Source organism: Rosa rugosa, chromosome 3 (assembly GCF_958449725.1).
Source record: "Rosa rugosa chromosome 3, drRosRugo1.1, whole genome shotgun sequence".
Classification (NCBI taxonomy): Eukaryota; Viridiplantae; Streptophyta; class Magnoliopsida; order Rosales; family Rosaceae; genus Rosa; species Rosa rugosa.
Window position 1 is genome coordinate 51,048,847 of NC_084822.1, and position 10,637 is coordinate 51,059,483.

The 10,637-nt window shown below is 37.8% G+C and overlaps 1 long non-coding RNA gene across 2 annotated transcripts; it reads left to right on the forward strand.

Annotated features, from left to right (window-relative positions):
* Window positions 1-2,332: 2,332 nt before the first annotated feature.
* LOC133740915 (uncharacterized) lies at window positions 2,333-4,179 on the forward strand. Of its 2 annotated transcripts, XR_009861501.1 has the most exons (4): window positions 2,333-2,467; window positions 2,707-2,751; window positions 3,124-3,205; window positions 3,642-4,179. It is a non-coding gene; the product is annotated as an uncharacterized LOC133740915 (long non-coding RNA). The 2 variants fall into 2 exon arrangements; XR_009861500.1 differs by lacking the exon at window positions 2,333-2,467 and having other exon boundaries at window positions 2,479-2,751.
* Window positions 4,180-10,637: the final 6,458 nt, after the last annotated feature.

Below are 10,637 nucleotides of genomic sequence, written 5' to 3' on the forward strand. Positions count from 1 at the left end.
TTTGGATCGCACATAATCCTCATATGTCTTGTAATGTAGTATAACTAGTTTATTAGGCTTGTTACCCTCCATGAGCAAAATGGGGGACGAAATGGAATTTTTTAAAATGAACCGCTGGATGTTGTTTGCATATGAATATATGTTAGTGGTAGAAATTTCAACAATTTCCGCATTCGGTTGGACCTCGATCTACCCGGTCAACTCAATACCCTAAATAGAACATAAAACAAATATGCTCTTAACCGGTCCTTGGCAATTCACTTTTTTCGATCTTTCAGCTCCCACACTCTCATGGGTAGGGGGTCTACTTACGGATGTCAAAATTCCGCAACGTTTGTCCGCGCATGGTGCCGCTCCCCTTAGGGAAGTTTGCTTGTGAAAAGCGTTGACCGCTCCGTTGGGCGGCTTATTCACGGCGGATCGGCCTAATTTCTTTACACAATACCTATCACTATTGTATAAACATATAAGAATTTTCCGATTGATCGATTTTCATTTCAAAATTTTTGGATCGCACATAATCCTCATATGTCTTGTAATGTAGTATAACTAGTTTATTAGGCTTGTTACCCTCCATGAGCAAAATGGGGGACGAAATGGAATTTTTTAAAATGAACCGCTGGATGTTGTTTGCATATGAATATATGTTAGTGGTAGAAATTTCAACAATTTCCGCATTCGGTTGGACCTCGATCTACCCGGTCAACTCAATACCCTAAATAGAACATAAAACAAATATGCTCTTAACCGGTCCTTGGCAATTCACTTTTTTCGATCTTTCAGCTCCCACACTCTCATGGGTAGGGGGTCTACTTACGGATGTCAAAATTCCGCAACGTTTGTCCGCGCATGGTGCCGCTCCCCTTAGGGAAGTTTGCTTGTGCAAAGCGTTGACCGCTACGTTGGGCGCCTTATTCATGGCAGATCGGCCTAATTTTTTTACACAATACCTATCAATGTTATATAAACATATGAGAATTTTCAGATTGGTCAATTTCCATTTCAGAATTTTTGGATCACATATAATCCTTATATGCCTATTAATATATACCATTAAGCCATATTTTGAGAAGAAAAAAATAATGTTTTTTTTTTGTTAAACAAAATAAGGCCCTTTTTTGGCCCATTTCGGCCCTATTTGAGGGCCGGGCAGACCCGGCCCTTTCGGCCCTAACGGATTGGGCTTTTCGGGCGGGTAAGGGTTAACATATTTAAGCCCTGGCCCGATCCTACCCGGTCCTAAATTTTGTTGACTTTGACTAGGCCCGGCCCGACCCTAAGCCCTAAAATTTAGGGTAGGGCCGGCCCTAGCCCGGCCCATGATGACCCCTAGATTCCCCCCCCTCCCTAAAAAACTTTTGTTAAAATTTTTGCGGGAATCACAAAAACCGGAGCGGTGAACTTAAAATTAAAACAGTTGAAGGTGGGAACAAAAATTTTAATTCCCACACGTGGATATATTTTCCCACACTAGCATTTACTCCCCAAACCCTAACCGAGAACAACTCATTTTCTCCCAACTCTCCTCTTCATCCTTCCCCGCCTCCGACCAACACTTTTCTCTCTTCTCCTTCTCTCTCGCTTCCTTGTCCTTCCAAACCCTACTCTCTCTCTCTCTCTCTCAGTTTCTAGTTCACCAACCTCGAGAAAATCAAGAGCTCCGCGGCTCCGATTCATTTCACAGAGATCGAGGGATTCGAGGTCGGAGATTTCCCGACGGTGAGTTTGAATTCAGAATTTGTGCGGAAGCTGGAGTCGGCGCTTGGGGTTTCGCTGGGAGGCTCGGTGACGGACATGGCGGTGGTGATAGCGACGATTTCAATTGAGTTGATAATTGGGTTTTTGGTGGTGCTGTGGCGGAGATCGTCTGATAAGACTAGTTGGGTGGTGAAGCAGCTGGCTCTGAGCTCCAGCAGCTGGCTCTGGCTCAAATCGGAAATCCTCATCTATAGCAGATCTCTCCTTACTACTCCTTTTGTCTCACAGCTTCAATTACCCGCTCCAACTTTTCTTCAACATATGCCCAGAAACCCTAATCCCAAAATTCGCCCTATTCGCTGTACCAAATTGAGAATTCGTTTCAAAGCCGAAGGATATAAATGGGTAAGTTTCTGTACAAAAATAGGTAAGTCGCTCTCCGAATCGATGTGCTCTGATTCTCAATCACCCAGCGCGCATCACTGACTTCCATCTATAGCTTTTCTTCCTTGAATAGCCTTCTTCTGTTGTGCGACCGTTTTCGTTTGTTCAGTTTATTCAATTATAGATCTTTGAAAACGCTCTCTTGCGGAAGGCGATTTCAGTCCTTGGGTTTGACGGTTTGGCTAAAGTTCATCGTTGGTGAGTTTTTCTTTTTTCTTAATCTGGTTTATCTTTGGTTTCAGGATAATTGTGTTTGGGTAGGTGATCTGCTACAACTAAACCAATCGTGCTTGGGTTTTGAAGATAATCGTCCTAGATCAACCAGGTGAGGGACCATCGCTTCTAATTTGTTTCATTTATTCTTCGTCAGTTGGTTTCGCAAGGGCTGGGTTACACATATAATCAGTGCCCCCCTTTTTTTTTTTTCAATATTGCTGTAATTTTTTCATTCAATTGATGTAGTTGTGCTTCATTATTTTCATATAACTAAGATTCTGAATAAAGCCAAGGATCTCTATTGTTGGTTATTGATTGTTTGTATTGTTTTTTGAAATTGGGTTGCAGAAAACAGAAGAAGTGTTGCTGGGTTTTGGATTTCAGTGATTGAAGGTAAGGTTTTGATTTTCGGTCTGCACCAGAGTGATTGACGTTTAAAATATTATCAAAATAAGTTAATTGCTGCACTCTCAGTGTGTAACCCAAATGGAGAGAGAGAGAGACCCAGCCCTATGGATTAATTCAATAACTAATGATTGAACAATAAAAGCCATGAATCAATTGTTTAATTCAATGATTAGTCAAAATAACTAAGGTAAATATTGGGTTTTGCTCTGAGATGGTGCCCCTGGATATATATAATTCAAATACTTTTAGTTTTATTTGTGGTCAAAAATAAATTGTGAGGTACCAAATTAATTTAAAATGTCAAGCCAGATATTCCAAACTTTATGAATTTGAATAGTGTCTCTGTTGGTTTCGCAGTTTTCAGTATTGTGGACTGGAGTATCTCCCTGTTTTTGCTTTGTTGATTGGATTTTGCCGCATCCAGCATCGACTTAATTAGGTATTACCTTTTGTTCTTATTCTATGTTCTTGATTAATTGCTATGTTCTTGATTTGCATATGAAATAAGGGATGCTTTTAGTTGTTTGAGTTCAAAACATTGGTGTTTGGTGATTGGGTTTGGGGATTTACTTGATGTTCTGCAAATATTGAAACATTTGATAGCAGAAAAATTTGCTCTTTTTTATTTATTTATAAACTACTGTGGTGGATTTTAAGGCTATGTTACTGATCGAGTTCTAGAAGATGATATAATCAATTTTCAGTTGTGGTTAGGATTTTAGAAGTTGGAATTTTGAGGTTTTATGTTCTTTATGGTTTCCATGTCTACGGTTTGAAGTTTATAACAGTAGTGCATATTTGTGAGAAGGAAATGATGAGTTGTTGTTCTTGAAATAAGAAATTGGTAGAATCAGATATGGGTGTTCATGTTTCAGGGATATTGTTTGTTGTGGAGTTTGCGATTTCAGTAATTGGTTGGAAGAGGTTGGAGGTCAGATTTTGATGAAAATAATGAAGCACAACTACAATTATCAGTTTTGGGTTTGGGATCAATTTTGGTCTTCAATTATCAAAAAACAATTGTTTTCAATCTATATCCTTATTTATTCATTTATACTTTTAATAATGGCTCTGCTTTTAATAATGGTTTTGTTTTGGTTGTGGCTCACGGAAGCACAAATTTCCGCGAAATGTGCACATTATTTGGAGTCCAGGAGAAATTCAAGAAGTTTCCAGGGAAGTTCAACCAAAGTTCAGTTGGGAGTCCTTGAGTAAAATTTCGCATCCAACTGAACAACACTACCAACTGAACTTTGCCTGAACTTCCTTGCAGACTCCTTGCACTCCCTCTTAGATTAGATCTTTACTTCAATTTCCATAACTTATGTCTGCTTCATTTTCAGTTTCATATCAATTTCAGTTTCATTAGTATCATATGAACTCCCGCAGCAAAGCGCGGGAAACTGTATCTAGTATATATATAAAATACAAAATGTGTCATTGAATTCACTTCCTTACTATTATGTTTGGTTTATTTTATGTTTCCCTCTGTGATACTTGGTGGTTTTAATTTTAAGTTCGTCAATTTTAACTTATTATATGTTCAATGGAGGGTCGCAGAAATAATCAAGAGAAGTAGTACATGGTGGAGAGATGGGTTCAGCCTTGGCAACAGAGGGATCAAATGAATATAATTCAAGGTAAGAAGGCAGTGAGTGATGGAAGTCTCATTCATGCATTTTTCTGCACTGTTATTGTTTTGCAGTATAATTAGAAAATTCACTCTAAGGTAGCGAGTTACTACTTATTAGTTTCTCTTGTAATTTTCAAATGAAACTCGGGTTCACTTTCCCGGGTTTTCTCTTAATAATATATTTTAGGCCCTAGCTAACTTGCTGGAAATATGTACAGGTTCTAAACATTTTTTCTGCTTATAGGAAGAAAGACAAGCTTGGTGAACCAATTGTAATACCCCGAAAATCCAAATTAAATTCCATGGATTTTTAGAAATGATTTCACGATAGTAGGAGCGAGTACGAAGCTTGGAAAAGTTGTGGAATTAGTTCGAACGATTTTATTTTCGAATCGAACGTTATTTAGGGGCTCATGGAAATTGACTTTTTATACGTATGGAATTTGGGAAAACTTCCTTCATGAAAGTTGTAGAGCTCGTCGATACGATCTCGTACATATATGGAACGCAATATTCGGAGTTCGTATGAATAAGATATGAATATTTGAAAATTGAGATTTTTCTATAAATAGCAGAAAAATCAGAATTTTTCATTAAGGACGAAAAAATCTCATTTTTGCTGAACAGTCCCCCAGCTCTCTCCGTTCTCTCTCTTCCTTCGACCCTCAGACCCGACGGGTCTTAGTCGACCCGACCCGGCCGAAAACGGCGCCTCCGGCCTCCTCCGTCCCCGGACCCGGGCTCCCCTGAGATCGCCGGCACACGACGAGCCTCCCTCTGGTGTCGCTTTGCTCCGCCGCTGCCCCGAAAGCTGGATCGAAGGAGCCACAGTTCCGATCGGTGACCCGACCGGAAAACCAATTTTCCGGCATCCCCTCGGCCGATCCTTCCCATTTTCGTGATCTCCTCCTCATGCTGATCATCCCCATGTAAGCCTTTCATCACGATTTTGTGTATAGAACGCTAGATCATGGTTTGACTTTTTCAACGTCCCAGATTCAATCTGATCAAATCAGACGCACCAGATTAATCCAAACTTCAAAGCTTGATCTAGGACGATCTAGGCCAAACCAGACTTAGCTCCAGGTATGGAAGTCGATCACCCTTTCATTTTGAACCAGTTTGTAGTTGGTCACTTTGCCATCGGAGGTGGTTGACCGGCGTTGACCGCCGCGTTGACCGCCCACTGACCACCGCTTGTGGCGGCGTATCAGACCATATTTCGAGTTTTCATTATCTAGGCGATGATCTATGCATCCATACGAGCGTTTTGATATATAACTTGGTCATGTTAGAAAAAGTTGATAAATAGTGGATTTACGTTTTTACGTTACTATTTACGGTTTTTACGTTTTATCTTCGGTTTACGATCTGCGAAGATCAGACCATCGGTTTTACTTCAAATTTTAATATGTTGATCGTATGACTGTCCCGGTGACTTTGTGAGGTCACGGGCGAAGATCCGACCGTTGGATCTTCGTATAATTGAGAAATAGTAATTCGGAAGGCGATTCGTGAGAATCCGACCGTCGGATTTTCGTATAATTTTGTGGAGATGTTAGTAAAGGCGATTCAGGAAGATCTGACCGTTGGATCTTCGTGATAATTTTGGAGGATGATCCTAAAGGCGATCCGTGAGGATCCGACCGTTGGATCATCATTAAATTCAGATCCGACCGTTGGATCATCGTTTAATTTGAATATGAGCGTTGGATCGTCGTTTAATTACATTTATGAGTTGTTGGCTAAGTTAAGATCATTATTGGATTAGGTTATCGACGGATTGATTTGGCGGACAATTCGGGAAAATTGTTGTTTTAGCTGTTAAGAAGACGCAGCTGGATTAGAGGTGAGTAAATCTCACGTGGTTCATATTACGAACCGAATAAATTTAATTACTTTATTTTTGTCGCAATTGTGTGAAAATATTTGTGGAATAAATATTTGTTTTAAATCATATGGACTTGATCAACTACGGTCCATAGGTAAGTAAAATGATTTTATTATACAAATGAATTTCACGGTTTTTATGCTTGAACTATAGTTGGTATTAGTGGTCATCCCTGAGCGGATGATTACATATATATATATATATATATATTTACGTGGAATATATATATTGGTTGACGTGTGATTGGTGTGATGAAATGATTGAGAATGAATTGGATATTATTCAAGCTATTAATCTCGCATTTAATTGTTGAATAATGAAATGTTGATCATGTGGTGTGAAAGCTATTTTATATGCCCAATTGTGAATATGTGGAAATTATTTTAAGAAATAAAGATTTGTCTTGAAATAATATGTCTCTTTATGTGGGTGTACATATACATATATACGATCTATAAATCATAAAGATTGTATTTTGTGATTTTGATTATGTCTGAGAAGTACAATTGTGAAGCCGGGTGTTATCTACTACCCCGTGCTTAAGTGAATTACTGGTAAATGTGTTTTGGTGTTATGTGGAAGTTAGCCTTGGGCCCTAGTCCTTACAGATAGTGCACTATTATACTCTTAGGAAGGTTGCTTACTTTGAGTATATATACTTGGGTATAGTACGTTGGACCCTGGTATGCTGCGGCTTACCCATGCTTTGGTATTATGGACCCTAGCATGTGGTTTCCCGTGCTTTGGTATTATGGACCCTAGCACGTGGATTTATGAATTGTTACCAATCAACCTGGCTTTCCCGTGTTTTGGTATTATGGACCCTAACACGTGGATTTATGATTTGTTACTAGTTAATCCGAAAATTCACTAAAAAGAAAAGTGTACTTATATTATTTTGATCAAATATCTATTTGTGATATATTGTTAATATGTGAAGGTGTTAGTGAAAAGAGAATCAAGCATGCTTTGCTATAATGTTATTTCACATATTAATGTTGCAATATTTGTTGGTTGTGATCAGTCAAATGTTGAGTTTTAAAAGAGAGTATCGAGAATATACTTGCTTTTATGTTTATGTGATTTTTGGAGTTACCGTGTGACTGTGTTGATTGTTTACTTGAGTTATAATAAATATAATTGAATAAATCAACAGTTCTTTCTTGTTTACTCATACGGGCTGTCAAAAGCTCACCGGGTGTTGTGTTGTTGCAACTCCCGGTACACTATTCAAATTGTGTAGCGGGTAGTCTTACAGGTCAGGAGAATCAGGGCAGTGATCGTGCGGTTTAGAGTATTAGTATTAGATTTATAGCATTTGTTTTGTGAGGAGAATTGTGCTCTCTTGAGCTTTATAATTTGTTTTGGTGAGAGTGTACTATAATAAGTAGCTTGAGGATTTGGTTTATGTAATTATTGAGAGGTGTAATGTGCAGTTGATTTTGAGAAAAAAAAAATTCTGAGATTATAAACAGGGTATTTGAGGTTCATGCTTCGAATATGAATTACTTAAATTCAGAATTCGGGGTGTGACACCAATAGCAGCTCCACGACGGCTTGTTTCTTCTTTGTGGAAAGGTACACAATGAGCCCTATTATGTCTCAATCACCTTATTCAAATTATAGGTCTTCATTGATCATTTTGTTGCATTAGTGTAGGGGCTGAGTTGTTAGTTTGTTGCATTAGTGTAGTCTAATTCTTTGGTTTTGGTTTTAGTAATAAAAAGGCTGATAATCTGTTTTGGTTTTTTGGATTGCTTCTGGGATCAGCATCTTGAACAGGGAATGGAAGATCCATAGCTTGATAGAAATCTAAAGACACAAAAAGAAGAAGGTAACTTTTGTCTAGTATTTCCTGGATCTATTGGCACTTGTTTATGATTGTCAATATCAGTTGGTACTTGTCTTCATTTCTATGATAAAAATTGAAACACACTTATATCGCTGTCTTCAATAGTAATGCAAGGATTTTACAAAGTCCTAGCAATAATTCCTGCGCATTAACTATGCCTTTTGTTTCAGTGGCAGCGACGATCCGAATTGTTCTACACCCAAAAGGATGTTGATGTTGTGAGGTCAGAGTGGGCTAAGTTTGTGATGAAGTATCATATTGCATAGCTGTGATGGTTGTTCAAGGCAGGGCTCTTATTTTGGTATTTTGATCACCTGCCTCCTGCTAGCTGGTTTTAGTTTTTGCTTTAGTTATAGACATGGTTAATGCGCAGTTGAAGGCATTTTTGTTTTGGTATTTTGATGAGCCTCCTGCTAGCTAGTTTTAGTTTTTGCTTTAGTTATAGGCATGGTTAATGCAATGTGGACGCGTTTATGTTTTCCGGGCTTTATGCAGTTATAGCCACTTAGGCAATGTTAATTCTTATGTAAATGTTGGGATGAATATTGCTGATGAATGAAATGGCTTTTGGAATCAAGGATGTGTTCAATTGTACAGAATGTATGTCTTCTCTTATATCTCAGACAATTCAAAACCAACAGCAAACCATTGTCTAACAAATGAACATGATGAAAAAAGAAAGAAAAATCTGTTGTCTGATGAAAACGAAGACCACAGAGAATTGAAAAGCTACAATTGTATGAATTGATAAACTACTACAGCATCTTGGGAGGCCATATGGTTGAAAAGAGACTTTAAGGATCCATGAAGCAAGAAAGCTGTAGTTCAAGAAAATCTCAGACAACAGTTTATTTTAGGATGCAAAAGTATGAAGCAATGATACACAATGGCTTTAATAGTTTTGCTCTTGTCTTGTTTAAAGTCAGTCAATAGCATTCAATTACTTTGCAGATGTACAAGCTTCCTTCAGACAACAGTTTTTTACAAATCAATGTTCTCTAAATTTTCACTACACATCTATATTCTTCTAGGGTCTGTCAACTGAAATTACTTTGCACAAGAGTTAAGTTGCAATTGCTGTTGTTCTTCGTGGTATTCAGACAACAGACAATTGTGTAGTCGCTGTCGTAGTAAACTTTATCAGACGACAGTTTTTGGTATTATTGCTGTTGTTCTTCGTGGTATTCAGACAACAGACAATTGTGTAGTCGCTGTCGTAGTAAACTTTATCAGACGACAGTTTTTTCGTATTGTCTGATTATGTATCAGACAGCATTGAGATAGACAACAGCAAACTGTATAATCAGACGACAGTGAAAAACTGTCGTCTGATTGAAAAATTGGTGTAGTGCTAGTTCTCTACACACCATTTTGCACATACTCACCATGAACTTTAGTTCACTTATGAGCCTTTGTTTGTGATTGTACATTTGCATATTCTTTCTAGTTTTTTTCTAGGTTTTTCCTAGCTAGAGTGAGATTTACCAATCCCTTGGGTACGATATCCCTTACTCTAAGAGAAATTTAGAAAAATAACCTTTTTTGGAACATGAAATTGATTTTTAACCTTATTTTCTAAATATATTGAAATCTAACCCAAATGAAGGTCAAAAGTACTTAAATGTCCTTATTGGCTTAAGTTATTTACAATATTCTATGAATCCAATTATGATTTCCCATGATCATCAGACGACTACTCCTTTTCTCTCTTCGATCCCCATCACCAGCAAAGTTACGTACCTCCCACTATGGTGTTCAACACTAAACCCAGACCCAAATGCTTCATAGAGTTTCTTAGATCTCAGTGGGTTGTCGCTCTTTATTCTCATCAATGAATAAACAAAAAATGAGATTCATGCCAAGAAATTCTATCATCCATTGATGATTTCTTTATTTTGAATTATTAAACAAAAAATTGCATCAATTGTTCCTACGACAAATTGCATCATCTATGTTGTAGCAAGGATGGGTTTTTGCAGGATGTTTGTTAATCTCCGTTCAAACAAAAACCCAGACCCTCTCTCTCTCTCAACGGTATCTTGGGATCTCTGGGGTCCTACCTTGTTGATTACACGCATTTTTATGCGCGTAATTACGTTCTAAACACTAGAATTAAGCTAATCTCTAAAGTAATTATTATCTAATTAATCTATTTTTATTTTTATTGTAGAAAATAAACGAAGTTGCGGAAACGAGATAGAATGAGGCGAATATGGTGAAGATTGGAATGTTCGACAAAAAGACGATGAGGTCAATACCGGTCAACCGTAGTCAATGCCAATGAAAAAGTGATCTCATTGCCTCCAAAAATATGTGCCGAAGTACATTGAGAAGAGGAGAAGAAAAAATAGAAAGAAATGAAGTTTGATTAATTAAGATAATTAATCAAGTGGTTAATTACTTAATTGATCAAGGGTAGTAGCACAATGTTAATTAAGCATGATTATTGGCAAGCACGTGCAGCCTACCTTCAGATTCTTTTTTTCTTTCTGGTT